This window comes from Lontra canadensis, unplaced genomic scaffold, assembly GCF_010015895.1.
Source record: "Lontra canadensis isolate GAN:19392208 unplaced genomic scaffold, GSC_riverotter_1.0 scaffold42, whole genome shotgun sequence".
NCBI lineage: Eukaryota > Metazoa > Chordata > Mammalia > Carnivora > Mustelidae > Lontra > Lontra canadensis.
Genome location: NW_022631036.1, coordinates 1,695,253 through 1,712,521, shown reverse-complemented (window position 1 = coordinate 1,712,521; position 17,269 = coordinate 1,695,253). Strand labels below are relative to the sequence as shown.

The following is a 17,269-nucleotide window of genomic DNA, read 5'->3' as shown; positions in this document are numbered from 1 at the left end:
GTCACTAGTTAGGGTTCTCTGTCCTCTGAACGGTGTTTAGACTCACCGTTCTAAACGGTGTTTAGACTCAGCCAAAACTTACCTTAGTGACACTCGCTTTTCTATATTTCTGTGACCCCTCCCACACACTTTTGGATGAACACATTCTCTAGGTATCATAATATATTCATTTTTCATAGCTCAGTCTTGCTGACCTGACAGCTGCTTGGTCTCTAAGCAGATTTTCACTATCAGCTCTGATCACTATATATTGATTGTGTGGTTTAGCACTCAAGTCAATCTTTTATTTCCTGTATTTGCAAGTTCCAAGGAGACAGAGCATTGTATCTTGAAGAACTGACAACACTGCTCTATAAAACACATGTCATTTTGTCAAATTCATACTTTCTTTTTAGTCCTGCTCATCTGACCTGGGACAAACTATTTTTTTCTACGGCTTGATAGAAACAATGATTTCCCTGGTGGCTTGTTTAAAATAGAAGCTGTCAAATGGACCATCTGTATGATATCTGTATTAGAGTTCTGTAAAGAGAGAGTAATATTTGAGAACTGTTTAGGATGAAACAAACTGCAGAAATGATTATTATTATTATTTTTTTGTCTAATCACAGCTGGCTCATTAGATATGTTATTTTTAAAATCAGCAGCACGGTCATAGGAGCATTTTCTTCTCAATTTGCCGCACCAGTAGGCATATGGTGCTGATGCCTGCATAATAAAATTGAGGCAGCGAGGCCTTAAAAAACAACCCATATTATTATGTTTTCCTTTGGGTGCTAACTTGAGATTGAGCAGCTGTTCAACAAGTGTGGGAGGTGTTTCAAAGACAGATTTTGGGTCTGGGCCTGAAACTCCACAGAATATGGAAGGTTCTGTCCTCTAAGGTGCACCAATCTGGACATCGGCTCCCAGACGGTACATTCACTGCATTTTAGTCTGTGCTTCATAGTCTCCAGACCTCTAGAGAGGAGTTAATACGTGTTTTATTTTGCCAGTCTCGTCTGAAAGAAGCCCTGGGATATTCGGTATTCACCTGGCTGTGAAGTTTTGGTTTTACTTAAATAATCATCCCATGAAGACAGAATTTTCACGACAGTTCATTAAAAAGAGAGGAAGCTGCTCCTGCAATCGACACACAGCTCTTTTGTGTCCGTGTCTCATTAGCTTATGAACAACTCATCCAAATCATGACAATGAAAGAATTTTTTGTTATGGAAAACTTCAAATATGCACTAAAGTTGAGGGAATGGGGATGTGTGGGTGGCTCAGTTGGCTAAGCATCTCCCTTTGGCTCAGGTCATGATCCCACGGTCCTGGGATCAAGCCCTACACTGGGCTCCCTGCTCAGTGGGGAGTCTGCTTATCCCTCTCCCTCTGCCCCTCCCCCTGCTCACGCTTGCTCTCTCTCAAATAAATAAAATAAAATCTTTAAAATAATTAATCAATTTTAAAAAGTTGAGGGAATAATATAATGAACCCCCATGTACTCTGAAACCAGTCTCCCCAATTAGCAACATTTGCCAATTTGTTTCATTTATACCCCTACCTGCCATTTCTATCCTCAATGGATTAAAAATCTCAAACGTTATCTAAAATATTCCAGTGTGTATCTTTAAATAATACTCTTTTTCTAAAACACACAGTAGTATTATCACATCTATAATTAAACAATAATCCCAAATGTTATCAAAGATCTAGTCAATGTTCTAATTTTCCTGATTATCTCATAAATATTTTATAATTGGCTTGTTCAAATCAGGATCCAAACAAGGGCTACATATTGTACTTGTTGTTGTGTCTCCTAAGTATCTTTCTCTCTTTTAAAACATGTGCTATTTTTGGAATGTAAAATAAAGATATAGAAAACTACACGAAGTGAATATATGGCAATGAATTTTTATAAACATGAACACCCTTGTAACTACAACCCAGGTAAAAATGTACAACTTTGCCTTCCACTGCAGGAGCTCCTTTCCATGAGATTCATCCCAATGATGAACACTGTCTTCCCCCATTACTTCTATAGTAATTGCTGCTTTGCAAATAGTTTCACCCCCCAGTTGTGATAAAATGTTCTAGACATTATAATTTAGATTTACCCATTAAAAAAAAAAAGATGTCCTTTAAGTTTTAACCTAATCATCTCTGTCTTTTTCTTACTTTCTGTTTGGGTCCTTTGACTGGCAGAATCTCCCACAGACTGAAATTTGCTGATTATAAATTCAAGGTATAATTCAACATGTTCCTCTGTCCTCTCTGTTTCCTGCTAATTGGCAGCTGGATCCAGGGACTGGACCAGTCTCACGTTTGATCCTTTAGGCAAGAGCATACGAGGTGTTGGGCAGTTCTGTAGGAAGCACATCTGATTGTCTACCCCCTCAGAGTGATGTTAACAGCCACTGAGGATTAGTGTCTATATCTAGTAGTTAATTTTGTTTACAAAATGGACATATTCTAATTTTAATAATTTCTATTTCATTTGTTAAATACTATTAATAAAGAGATATTTCCCCTAATCTCTTATTTGGCTACCCAGTGGTATAGTTCATATAGGAAAGCAGGATAGATCCTTGATTCTTTGCTTTTATTTATTTATTTAAAAGATTTATTTATTTATTTTAGAGAGAGACAGAGAGAGTGAGTGAAACAGAGTGAGAGAATCTCAAGCAGACTCCCCTCTGAGCATGGAGCCTGTTGGGGGCATAATCTCAGGACCCATGAGATCATGACCTGAGCTGAAATGACAAGTCAGATGCTCGACAGACTGAGCCACCCAGGTGCCCCTCTTTGTTTTTACTTAAATAATTTTTCAGGATAATGGACTGACTCCAATCACATTCTGAAGGTGATCAATTCTTTATATATATGTATATATTTATATAAATATATATGTATACACATATTATGTAAGCACATACACATATATACATATCATTATGACTTCATAGATTTAAACATATTTAATTAGTTTCAATCCATCAAAATTACTATTATCACGATTGAAGCTCCACTTGCCCCATCTTTGACCAGTGAAAACTTTATGTTGTCTTCTGAATTTTTCTGAGGTGACCCTAGCAGTCTGATAATTTCTTTGGTATTGGGTAAACAAGATATTCCAGGATCATCTTGTCATTTTCTGTCACAGACTTGGATCAGCCATTTTTGTCCACAGACTCCAGTTTCTTCTAGTGAAAAATATTATTTCAAGATCACAATTTAGGCACTAGAGATGCTTATTGTTACTAGGTTGGTCATTATTTCTATTTTCTGTCTCTGTCTCTATTTCTATTTACATGTGTAAATAGCACTTCAACATGCTACATATGATACATAAAAATATTCTATTAATCACTTAAAAATAAGTTGCAGGGACACCTGGGTAGCTCAGTTGGTTAATCATCTGTCTTCAGATTAGGTCATGATCTCAGGGTTCAGACTAGGTCATGATCTCAGGATCTCAGTGAGGAGTCTGCTTCTCCCTCACCCTCTGCTCCTCCCCTGGCTTATGATTTCTCACTCTCTCTCTCAAATTAATAAATAAAATCTTAAAAAATAAAAATAAGTTGCAAATATAATACACTCCACTCCACATGACATTCTCAGTGACATTCCACCCATTATCATTTACAAAAATTTAACATTGATTTGACAATATCACCTAATATACAGTCCATATTTAAGTTTCCACTTACCCCGCAATGGCATTTATATTATATTTTAAAAATCCAAGATGAAATCCAGATTTATGCGTGCTGTATGACTGTTAGGTCTCTTTAGTCCTCTTTAACATAGAATAGCTTCCCTCCACCTTTTCTTTTTCCTTTCCTGACACTGACATTTTGAAGTCTGAGCTGTTGTCTTGTAGAATGTACCATAATTCTGTGTTGGCCCTATGATTAGATTCAAGTTAAACATTTTGGCAAGAATACTACACAGATGATACTGTATAGTTTCTTTTGTAGCTTATGAGAAAGAGGTGTAGAATGTCAGTTGTTCTGTTATTAATGAGAAATTTTGATAACTTGGTTAAAGTGTGTCTGTGAGATATCTTCATTGTAAATATCTTCCCCCCTTTTTAATTAAAAGAGTCTGTGGGGTGATAATTCGAATAACCTAACTATCTTCTTCTCCAACAAACTTCCACTGAATGGTGTTAGCATCCTCTGTTTATCCTTGCTTGAATCAGTTTTTAAAAAGGGTTGCAAAATGGTGATTTCTCACTAAACCATTTCTTCTATACTTACTATCTTCTGCTATATATATTATTTTTCAATAAAGGAAATCTTTTTCTCTTTTCTCTTTTTCTATCCCTCTCTCTCTCTCAGTTCCACTATGGGAGTTATGGATATTTAAGTTTATATTATTCAGTGTGGCCAATGGCAGCACCTTTGAGCTAGCTCCTTCAAAATATTTGGTCCACTCTAACTTTCTTGTCACAATCAGAAGAACACTTTGTAATATATATAGAAATGCACAATGTAATACATCATCTATCAATATTGGGCACAATGACCAGTATCCTATTGAAATGAACCAAACTTGCAACACTCCTGAACGATGTCCATTCTTAGTGGGAGTCAGGCCAGTGAAGAGCATTTTCATCTTCTCAAACTCAAACTCTGTACCCATTAAACAGTAAATCCTCATTCTCTTCTCCCCCACTCCCTGGTAACTACCACTCCACTTCTGTTCCTATGAATTTGACTACTTTAGATACTTCAATAAATGGAATCATATAATATTTATGTTTTTTAGTTTTTAACAGTTAACAATCCTATTTTATTATTTAAAAATATTTTGTTGCAAAAGGGAAAAGATGCAAGGCAGTAAAAAAGATTGACAGCATCACCAAATTTACTAGTTTTCAAGTTATCAGAAAGACAAATCACTGACAACATGGGAAATGAGGCGAGGCCTTTTTTTTTTTCCTTTTTGCTGTCAGAAATTAAAACTAAAAATTGTGTCTTTGAGTAAAAACAAAACAAAAAATGGGGAGAAAAAATTTCCCCACTTTCTCATATTCTATATATTTTTTTCCTTAAACTATCAACTTACTTACTTGGTTGTCTCTGTAATTTAAAGAGGCATGAGATGCTTATAGTGGATTCCAGGGAGAAAAGGAGGGACTCCAAGTCTTGAGGAGGGAGGTGGTGGGGATGGAACTGGGAGTGGTGGCAGATGCAACAAGTGAAGGGCTGAAGAAGGGCAAGTGAAGTGGGCAGCACACATGGGGCCTATTTCCCAGGTAGATGAGGGTACAAGGTTCTGAAAGTGTGGTCCTACCAACAGCAGAATCACTAGAATCTCAGGAGTGGTTCCATGGAGATATCCCCCCTCTTGAGACTCAGACACACATTTCTGACAGTATGCCTCAAACTGTGACAGGCTCTACCAAGTGGCTGGTCCCACGTCCACTTTTTCTCTGTTAAGAACTTTTCCTGGGAGAAGTCAGTAATTTGTGAACAGAGTTTTCCGAAGCTTTTACCACCACAGCATACCCATTCGGATTGGCCATTTGTGCCATTCTCTGCAAATTTCAACTCTACCACATCATAGATTCCTAGCAAGTGAATGACTTGGATCTGTTGCTGGTCTGTGGTCCACCAGGAGAAGTTGCGCACATAGTTCATCTCTTTTGTAGGCCACTATAAGTATGCAGAATTGCGGGGGTCTTGTTGCTGGGCTTGGAGATGGCTCCTGGCAAACAGGAGAAGGTGACTCTGTGTTGCTGCTCCTGTCATCTGAGGGCTATGAGTTGGCCATAAACACATCATCATTTGATCAAATCTGATCCATATTGCTGAATTCCAGGTTCTGACTGAACTCTGTGTCAGTTATATCAATTGAGTTCCCTCCTTCTGAAATGGCTCCAGAAGGAAGATTGAGAACACAGAGAGTGGCTTATTTCACTTAGCATAATGTTCTCAAGGTTCACGCACATGGTAGCATGAAAAAGGATTTCTTTCTTTTTTTAAGGCTGACTAATACCCCATTGTATGTATATACATGTGTTTACCCATTCATTAGTCAATGGACATGTGGATTGCTTTCACCTCTTGGCTCTTGTGAATGGCACTGCTATGAATATAGTTGTGCAGATATTTCTTCAAGACCCTGATTTCAGTTCTTTGGCTACATACCCAGAAGTGGGATTGCTAGAGCTTTCCTTCTTAAGGCTGAATAATATTCCATTGGATGTGTACACCACTTTTTGTTCATCCATTAATCTCTCCATGGACATTTGGGCTATTTCCATGTTTTGGCTATTGTGAATAATGGTACCATGAACGTGGATATACAGATTTGTTTCTGGGTTCCTTCTTGATGAATGCCTGTGGCTCCCCCTATTCATTTGTTCATTATTCATTTATTCATTCATTCATTCATTATGCCTACCATGTGCCAGGAACAGTTTTAGGCATCAGAATACTCAGTGATCAAATCAGACAAAAGCACCTGCCCTACTAGAGCTTAAATTTCAAGGAGGGAAGGCATTCCATAAAAAAGAAATATAATAAATAATGTATTAAGTGAGATTATGATACATGCCTTGGGGAAAAATAGGGCAGAGTTAGAGTGATAAGATGAGATGGATGGGTTGCAATTTTAAATGGGATGCTCCAGATAGGCCTCACTGAGAAGTGACATTTGGGCAGGAACTTGACAGAACTTAGGGAGGAAAGCCCAGAAAATAAGTTCTTTCCAGCCGTCAGGGAGAAATGATAAGAGCATCAATTTAAGTGATTTCTTAACCAAAATTAGAATGTGTAAAGAATTGAGTTTTTAGGATTATGTCAGTGGTAATCTTTTCTCTGGTGGACATCATTTAGTGCAATTATATATAGAATACAGCTTGTGGCAGAGACATTTCTCTGTATTCACTGGACTCTTTCACTTCCCTCCTGGGCTCACAGGAAGACTACTTTTCCCAAACCCATGTCTAGGTGGGACCATGTGACTAGTGCTGGGTAAAAGAATGTAGATAGAAATCAGGTCTCCACCTCCCAAGTGGTCTTCCACCCTCACTCATCATTCTCTGTCTCTCTCTCCCTCTGCACTTGGGCTGGATGGAGGCAGAAGATCTAGTGGAGGACTTCAAGGCTCAGGGAACAGTGGAGCCACAGTATGAAAGAAGTTGGGACCTCTGAGTCCCTGCCAACTTGATGGCATTATGAAATGAGCAAGAATTAAACCTTTGGTGTGGGTGTAAGCCATTGAGATTTGGGGTGGTCTGCTAGAGCAATTAGCCAATCTTAACACATATCCTATCCTAACATAGAGCTGCAGCCAGCTGGAAGCTATTTCTTTTCCAGTTATGTGTAAAGCAAACATCCCTACGTTGAGTCCCAGGTAGACAGCTCCTTGGACAGATGGTGTTGCTGCTTTTCTTACACAACTTTCTGCTGCTCCCACCTGAGGTTTGCTGGGGGTGAGAGAACAAGGTCCTCCATACCTTGAATAAGACTCTAGATTCACAGGCTTAGGATGCTATGAATGCTTTGCCCCTCTGTGCAGGACTTTCCACACATGGCACCATGAAAGGTGTTTCCGCCAATGGCAGGTCCTTCTGGGTAAACTATATTCAAAATAATCTTAAATACACAGACTCCTAGCTTCCCGACTTTATTAGTGTACCTCAGAAGTAAAGAATTGCCTGGTATCTTTCCAGGCACTGCCTGTTCTTTTTCATCCCACTCAGTTGGAACAATCACTGTCCCCTCTTTCTAGTTTATTCTAAAATGTCTGAGCTATGTCTTTCAGGCAATCTTTGAGCATTTTGTTTGTTTGGTCCCTGGGAAAGTAAAACACTTCTCTCCATGGGTCTTAGCTTTAAACCACTGGCATACATTCTTTTGACTAAAGAAGTTACTTTAATGAATTTTATATATATATATATATATATATATATATATATATATATATATGCATATATATACATATATATATTTTTTTATTTATTTGACAGAGAGAGAGAGAGAGAGGTCACAAGTAGGCAGAGGGGCAGGCAGAGAGAGAGGGGGAAGCAGGCTCCCTGCTGAGCAGAGAGCCCGATGTGGGGCTCGATCCCAGGACCCTGGGATCATGACCTGAGCCGAAGGCAGAGGCTTTAACCCACTGAGCCACCCAGGTGCCCCTATTTTAATGAATTTTATATGTATTCTTCTTTTGATGGTTTTGGGGAGATTATCCAAGGGTCTAAAATGTCTGTTGGTTTTCCTGAGTTCCATCTAGTTCACTAATATCTTGTCGCAGCCCATTGGAGCACCCTGAGCCACACTCCTGGCCTGCCTGATTTCAGTAGTCATATGAACAATTCCATGCATATGGACAACATCCTACCTCAAGTGTATGCATGGTATCTCTCTACTTTTCTTAATGCTTTCTCAGAAGCTGTGGAAGTTTGCTCAAATGATATGTCAGTTTAGGGGAACCTAAAGCAAGACAGTTGGAAATGGAAGTGCTAGAAAAAGCAGGCCCTCAGGATAGGACACTGAAACTCGTGAGATGAAAGCAAGGACCCTAGTGCCAGTGGTGTGTGGCATGGAGAGAACCTCTGGTGAGCTCATCCTCATAACTGCTAAGAATCTCACTAGCGGAGAGCTGGCATGAGGTTTAGGTAGAAGGGGGAAGCACTGACTTCCACAGTAGCTCTAGTAGTTATGAGGGTAAGTATGAAGATTGAGAGTTGGCCGACTTTTATTATCTGCTTCAAAAACCTGGAAGAAAGAGAATGGTCTATCAATTCAGGGCATGCTGTGAAGCCCAGAAAGTGTTCTTGGTAGCATTATTGAGCTGCTTCTCTTCAACTGGTGGGTGACAGATGTGCTAGTAAGGAGACTGCTTGTCATTGACAGGTTTTCTTTTGGTAAGATCAGAGGTCTCATAAGGAAGGAGTAGATGTTGAGACATATTTCATGGATGTGCCTGAGAATTCTGAAGCCCTAGATTCTTCAGAGTGGGAAGAAACATTCCCCTCCATCTTGCTAGAGAAGAGGAGCCCCCCCCCAACCCTTTGCCAACAGATGACATGAAGCCTTCACCTGAGGTGGAAGTAAGATGACACCCATCCTTTCCAGGTCTACCCACACCTTTCACCATTGCCATCAGATGAATAGTTAGGGCCAGCTGTTGGCATAGCTCAAGCAGTGCCTGCTGCAGAAGCAGAGAGCACACTCCTGGAAGAACTGCAGGATCTTACCAGTATGTCCTGGTAGGAACCTAGAGATGTGTGTGGGAGTAGACCTTGAAGACGCTCAATCAAGGGCGTGGGACATAAAGTTCTGTACGGAAGCAATTACTGACCTGGAAGCACCTTCCCATGATGCAGGATTAAACTTCCTGGTAAGGACCCTTAATAGGTTGCTAGCTGGATTCTTTGATGGTTGGATATGACAATAGCTTACAATAAACACAGAAGAGATGTTGCAACTGCCTAGATGAAGTATGGAGAGAAGAGTCAGAAAGGCCATGTTCAAACTGGTTTACTAAAGGACACCAGAGAACCTACCAGTGACTGTGTTGCCCAGGAAGAGGGACCCTTTGCTAATACAAGAAGGAACACACTAATGAGAGTGGCAGTGACCATATTAAGTCAATGGTGGCCATGCTCCACAGGCTTCAGACCATGGCCCTCCACCCCTCAGACCTCAGGATGGGGCATGGGAGCTGCTCAGTGGACAGTCCCTGTAAATGGCCAATGTCTTACCTCAGGCACACACTAGGGGATCAATCTGCGTTTTGCTTTAGCACTTCCTCCTAAGTCTTTTTGGTCCAAATAGATGTGATCCAGAAGTGTGGGGGTAATTAATGCATTAGAAGACAAACTTCACTGAATGAAGAAGTTAGGGAGTCAATCCCCAGTCTCCTTGTCCTTCAGTGGGATAATTCTGAGAAACATTCTCCACAGCTCCTCTGACGGTCTGTTGTGGGACTGAGACCCTGATGTCCACAGCAGTAAGAAGTCTCCTGTTCTGGCCTCTTTTTCACTCAGGAAGTCACCATGCATTATTACTTCTCCTGTCTCTCTGTCTCAGCAGCTTCACTCTTGCTCCCTGCAATCACCTCCCAATTCAACTACCACACCCCAGTTCTTGTTTCACACTTTGCTTTTAGGGAAGCTCAAACTAAGGCTCTTCTGTGCTAGAATTTCAAGTTCCTAAAATTAATGTCTGGGAAGCATAGGACGCTGGGCACCAATTAGCCTATTAAAATATCCTCATTTGGAAAACATATCCTAGCTTAGCATTAGCTGGTTCTTGGTAATATCAGCATTCTCAAAATGGTAGTACATTTCACTCTCTCTACCTTAAGTCCATTTAGGGGGTAGGCGATATTTTTCTTAACATTTCCCAAGCCCCACAGAGATTTCTTGATTGCAAAGCTGAGACAATATAGGGAAAGCCAGAGGGACTTAAACTCCTGTAAATTCGCTAGTCTGAGGCAAGGGTTAAAATTTCCATAGGCTTGGGCTGCCTGGGTGGCTCAGTGGGTTAAGCCTCTCTGCCTTCAGCTCAGGTCATGATCTCAGGGTCCTGGGATCGAGTCCCGCATCGGGCTCTCTGCTAGGCAGGGAGCCTGCTTCCTCCTCTCTCTCTCTCTCTCTACTTGTGATCTCTCTCTGTCAAATAAATAAAATCTTAAAAAAAAATTTCCATAGGCTTAGGGACAAATACCTCCTTCTGAGAAAGAAAACAAATGACAGGTAACAGCCACCAGGGAGTAATGCTTGTCTGGGCAAAATAAGAAGTAACAATTCCAAGCTGGCTTCCACAAGTATTTCTATTTTCCAGGAGCCCTAAAGAACATCAACCACAAAGAAAGGCATCCTGCGACTGTCTTGTGTCCACTAAAAAGTAACAGCTACAAGATAATAACTGTGGGACTGTAGAACGCTTCCCTACTCACAGCCCCTCACCCTTTGGAAAAGTGCTTTTATAAGCCTTGCAAGCTACCCCTTTAGGGAGTGACATTCCTCTCTCATTGGCTTTCTCGTATATAAGTTATCTCTAAAACTCCCACCTGCTTTCTTTGTATCATGGTCAGTGTTCATTTCTATGACATTGAGACTCAAGAACCTGGTCTTGGGGGTCCAGTAACAAAGCCAGATAAAACTCACAATATGAGTGAGCAAACAGCTGGAACCACTGTATTTCATACAGAGCAGCTGTTATTAAAAGCAATAAGGGGATCTCATTAGGTCCAGTGCAGTTGAAAGTGATTGCATTTTTTCAGGTAAGCACTTCAGTGTGTCCACTCCCTGAGCCGTAGTTCTCCATGCTAACTCCCATCACTTATCTGCACAGCTGTTTGCTAAGACCCGCTTCACCCGAATTATTATCATCCGTTGGAGTTTATATCTGACTTACTTTTGATCTGTACAACATCAGATGTCTCTGTTTCCACCTATATCAGGAAAAGAATCTTTCCTGATTTACATCCAGATCTTGAAATATTCTCTCTGGTAGACCTAAGCCTTACAACTTCATTGAAAGCTTCCAGAATCTCATTTCATCCACAGTATCTTCTCTCTTAGGAATACAATATCTCACTGGTTTCAGCCTCTCCAAACTCAGAATTCTTTAGAGCCCTCCTTTCCCAATGCCCCAAGAGAGGCCCTCAGTGCCAGGTGGGCAGCGAGTTTCAGACTGGTTATTTAGATGTTCCTTGTCCTTACTGTTGTGGTTTTCCACTAGAAATTCCTTGATGTCAAAAATAACATCTTGGTAATTCAGTTCCTAGTACAAGGTCATGCACAGAGAAACACTTAATACAATCTTTTTGTTGTTGTTGTTTAAGCAGGGAGAGGGAGAGAGAATCTTAAGCAGGCTTCACGCCCAACCTGATGCAGGGCTCGATCTCAAAACCCTGAGATCATGACCTGAGGAGAAACCAAGAGTCAGTCACTTACACTGAGCCACCCAGGTGTCCCCTAATATAGTCCTTTATAAATAAAGACTGAGGGGCACCTGGGTGGCCCAGTAGGTGAACATCTGGCTCTTGGTTTTGGCTCAGGTCCTGATCTCATGGGTACTGGGATAGAGCACCAGGTCTGGCTCTGTGCTCAGCAGGGAATCTGATTGATGATGCTCTCCCTCTACCCCGCCCCTCCCCTTCAGCTCTGTCTCTCTGTCTCTCTCTCTCTCTCAATAAATAAATAAGTAAATCTTAAAAAAAAAAGACTGAGCCAGATTTAAATTTAGAAAACACAAAAGAAAAAATTTAAATGTGACATTTTAATATATTCTAACAAATGAACAATATTTTTGCCTTGGGTTAATATTAGAAGGCTGGTCAGCAGGTTCACACAGCTATACTTCTTAATACTTAGAAGCCCGAAGTAATTTAAAAACACACAAAAAATACTAAGTTATATGAGTTGGAGAGAGCAGAGTAACAGAATCAATCATATTCCTATATAATGCGTAGTGTTCTCTATGGTATAAAGACAGTAAAATAGTAATACCCAACATCCACTACCAGTGCTGTTCTTTTGTGTTACATAGCTCTAAAAGGCATAAGAATTATGGTACTGGGTAGGAGTGAGGTCCACGGAGCAAATGTTTAAGGAATATTGAACATGGATGGAATGAGAGAGATTATGTAATTCAACTCCCTGATTGTACACCTGTGGACTCAGAGGTAAAGAGACTTGCTTAGGGCACCAAGGTAGTTAGTGGAATAGTGAGTCTTCTGACTGCTAGGACTGTGTCCTCCTACCATGCTGTGTGGATATAGGGAGTAAGCCTGTTGGTTCTTCTCAGCTGTAGGCTTATCAGGAGGTCAGGAAGGGGGGAAATCCGAAAGGCAGACAAAAGTTTTATGAACAAAGATATTCATTATAGACTGTTTACAATAGCCAACAAATTAGAAATTATCTGAATTCCAACAATAAGGAAATAGTTAAGTAAATAGTGAGAGAGTGGAGTAATAAGATTAATGCACAATGGAATACTGTGTAGCCATTAGGAGTATTCTATAAAAAAAGTTTAATACCATGAGGGAAAAGAGGGATACTAATTTATATGTAGTATTAACTCATCTGGGTAGACAGAAATATAATGCATAGAAAAGATAGAGACAAAAGCATACTGAAATAGTAACTGGCTATCAACATGTACCTTTGAGTGCTGAAACTAGGTGGTGATTTTTGTTTTTATTTATTTTTTTTCAAGACTTTATTTATTTATTTGAGAGTGAGAGTGAGTGCAAATGGGCAAAGTGGCAGAGGGGGAGGGACAGGAACAGGGAGAGAATCTCAAGCAGATTCCACACTGAGCATGGAGCCCCACACGGGGCTTGACCTCATGACCCTGCGATTATGACCTGAGCTAAAACCAAGAATCTGACGCTTAACTGAGTCACCCAGGTGTCCCTGATTTTATTAAAAATAATAACAATAATAATAATAATGTTCTAAGGGTGCCTATCTGGCTTGACTAATAGAACATGGGACCTTTGATCTCAGTGTTATGTGTTCAAGCCTCATTCTGGGCACAGAGCTTACTTAAAAATAAACAAACAAATAAATAAATAAACAAACAATGTTCTAAACGTTTCATAATGATTTTTCTAACAGGAAACACTTTTAGGTAGAAACAATGATGATCTAAAATGTATTCCAAACCTATAAATTTTTACATGAGAGTATTCAATATCTCTGCATCAATCTTTGAGTAAGAGAGGGTGCTTATCAGGAGAAGCCAGACATTTCATCATAGTAATGTGCTGCTGTGGATATTTGCCAAATACAAAGGAAGCAATATCAGAAAATATCAACTGGCCCTACAGCTGATCTGTGACCCTGACAAGAAAACTAATAAAGAAAACTAGTAAACTTTCAGATTTTGTGGTTTTTACTCTAGGTCTGACACTTTCCCCCTATTTATTTATCTATTCATTTATTTTAAAGATTTTAGTTACTTATTTGAGAGAGAATGGGAGAGAGGTCATGAGCGGGGGTGGAGGCAGAGTAAGAGAGAGAAGCAGACTCCAGAATCCACATTGAGCAGGGCACTTGACACGGGACTCAATCCCAAAATCCTGAGATCATGACCCGAGCCAAAGGCAGATGCTTAACCAATTGAGACACCTGGATGTCCCTCTTACCCCATTATTTAAAATTCATTCATAAACATCTTGATTTTATCTTGTGTGATAGTATGAAAATCATTGTCTTTATGAGTTTAGGTCCTCTGAGAAGCAGATTCCAAGGTGGGGTTAGATGTGCAAGAGAGGTTAATAGCTGTGAAGGGTGAGGAGGGGAGGGAGGACGAGGCAGGAAGAGCCTTCAGATGGAAACAAACGTCCAACTCCTGTGGAAGCAGAGAGGAAGGGGAGGTTCGGTAGTAAGAGTCTCAGACTGTAGTACAGTTCCAAGAGATGTGGAGCCAGGCCTATAGGGAGTCCTCGAACCAAACTACTAACTGAATAAGTTTTGAGTTTCAAGTGAATAGGTACACATTTGTACAGCATTGTGCTCAGTCATTGCCTGGGGGGATTGTGACCTTGGAGCCCAGTGAAGTGGTACATTCTCAGGGGTGGCCATTAGGGCCAGAGTCAATTACGCTCACCTCAGCTGGGTATCTGGCCAGCACAAGTTCAGGGCTACCACAGTCATTATGATGGACATAACAAGAAGATGGATGGCTGAATGGTTCCCTAAGTCTCTGAAACACAGAATGGAGACCTTGACATTTTCTTGAAGTTCATCACTATCTAAAGATATGCCATGAGGCAACGCCTCAAGTAACTTGAAGGGAAGCACATCTGAATTTGTGGGCTGATAACGCATATCACTTTCCAGTTGCCTCACGTATGCAGAAATAGTTATCTTGTGCATATTTAACTTCTCCAGATGAACTTTGGCTGGGGATACACAGCTCATCTATTCTGCTCTACTTTGGTTTTGTTTTCGCTAATTTTCTATTTCAGGTAAATATAATGAAGATAATAATATATTGCAAATGAGATACCAATTCAGAACATTTCACAGTATTTCCTTTGGAAGTATTGGCTCAACAGAGATTATAATTACTTGAAAGCAGAAATGTAAAGCTGTCATACAAATTGAAATGTTTCTACTATTTCTCTGAGGCATGTAATCAATTCAGCTGAAGCAATCCACAAAACCAGTTGTTTATTGTTAGGTGGTCCAAACTGCTTACTGGCTAACTGGTTTCTTCAGATTTAATTGACTAGACGTTGAACTGCTGTGATAACATATACCAGCATACCCAGATGGCTTTTAAAGCACCAAGACTGCTGAAAAGTTACTATAGCTAATTTTAATGAGTAAAACTCCTTTCAATTATTCTGCACTTTGAAACAAAAACACTATCGAATTGTAAAATGGTCAAAACATTCAGTAAGCTTGGATAGTATATACGTTTATTAATTTTTAAAATTACCTTGCAATAACTGAGGAGGGAGTTAAATTTTTGTCTCTGGAATCTTCTTTTTCAGTATGCCTTTGTGTTACGGGGGCAGAATAAACCAGTACGGCCTGCTCACGGTATAAGTTCAATGACTACTACTACTTTTTTTTTTAACTCAAGTATGGTTGATACATAATGGTACATTAGTTTCAGGTGTACAGCATTGTGATTCTACAATTCTATACTTTATGCTGTGCTCACCACAAGTGTAGCTACTGTCCGTCCCCATATAATGCTATTACAATACCACTGACTACATTCCCTAGCATGTACTGTTCATCCCTGTGAATTACACACTCCATAACTGAAAGCCTGTATCTCCAGCTCACCCATTGTGCCCTTTGCCCAACCCCCTGCCCTCTGGACCACCAGTTTGTTCTCTTTATGGGTCTGTTTCTGCTTGTTTTGTTCATTTTTTTTTTTTAGATTCAACATATAAGTCAAATTATATGGTATTTGTCTTTCTCTGTCTGACTTATTTTACTGAGCATACTACCCTCTAAGTCCATCCATGTTGTTGGAAAAGGAAAGATCTCATTCTTTATTATGGCTGAGTAATATTCCATTTTATATATATATATATTTCACATCTTTATCATTCATCTATAGATCAACACTTGGGTTGTCTCCATGTCTTGGCTATTGTAAATAATGCTATAATAAACACAGGGGGGCATATATCTTTTTGAATTAGTGTTTTTGTTTTCTTTGACAAATACCCAATAGTGGAATTACTGGATCATAAGGGATTTCTATTTTTAATTTTTTTAAGTAAACTCCATACTGTTTTCCACAGTGGCTGCACCAAATTACATTCCCACCAATGGTGCCAAGTGTTCCTTTTTCTCCATATTCTCACCAATACTTGTAGTTTCTTATATTTTTGATACCAGATGTTTTATCTGGTATAAGGTGATTATCTCATTGTGGTTTTGATTTGCATTACTTTGATATTAGTGACGTTGAGCATCTTTTCAAGTGCCTGTTGGCCTTCCATATGTCTTCTTTGGGGAAATGTCTATTTGTGTCCTCTGCCCATTTTTAATCTACTTATTTGGGTTTTTTTGGTGTTGAGTTGTATAAGTTCTTTATATATTTGGATATTAGCCTCTTAGTGGCTATATCATTTGCAAATATCTTCTCCCATTCAGTAGGTTGCCTTTTTGTTTTGTTGATGGTTTCTTTTGCCATACAAGCACTTTTTATTCTAGTCCCAACAGCTTATTTTTCTTTCATTTCTTTTGCCTAAGGAGACATACCTAGATAAGTGTTGTTCAGGTCGCTGTCAGAGATTACTGCCTATGTTTTATCTAGGAGTTTTATGGTTTCAGGTCTCACATTTACGTCTTTAATCCATTCTGAGTTTATTGTTGTGTATGGTATAAGATAGTGGTCCTTTAAAAAAATATTATTGTGGTAAGAACATTTAACATGAGATCTACTCTCTTACATTTTTAAGCGTACATTATTATCAATGACCATAGGCACAATGTTGCACAGATCTCTAGAGCTTATTTGTTTTGCTTAACTGCAACTTCGTGCCTGTTGATTAGTAACACCTGGTCCCTGGCAACCACCATTCTACTCTTTGAGTCCATGAATTTGACTATTTTAGATAATTAATATAAGTGGAACCATGCAGAATTTGTCTTCCATGATTGGCCTATTTGACTTAGCATGTGTTGCTGCATACTGAAGAATTTCCTTCTTTTTAAAGGCTGAATGATATTCCATTGTATGTATATACCACATTTTCTTCATTCTTTCATCCGCTGAATGCCATTTAGGTCGTTTCCACATTGTGTGACTAGTGTGGCAATGAACATGGAAGTGCT

At 39.6% G+C, this 17,269-nt stretch overlaps 1 pseudogene; it reads right to left on the bottom strand.

Annotated features, from left to right (window-relative positions):
* Positions 1–5,076: 5,076 nt before the first annotated feature.
* On the bottom strand, positions 5,077–14,884 carry LOC116875643 (annotated as a pseudogene).
* Positions 14,885–17,269: the final 2,385 nt, after the last annotated feature.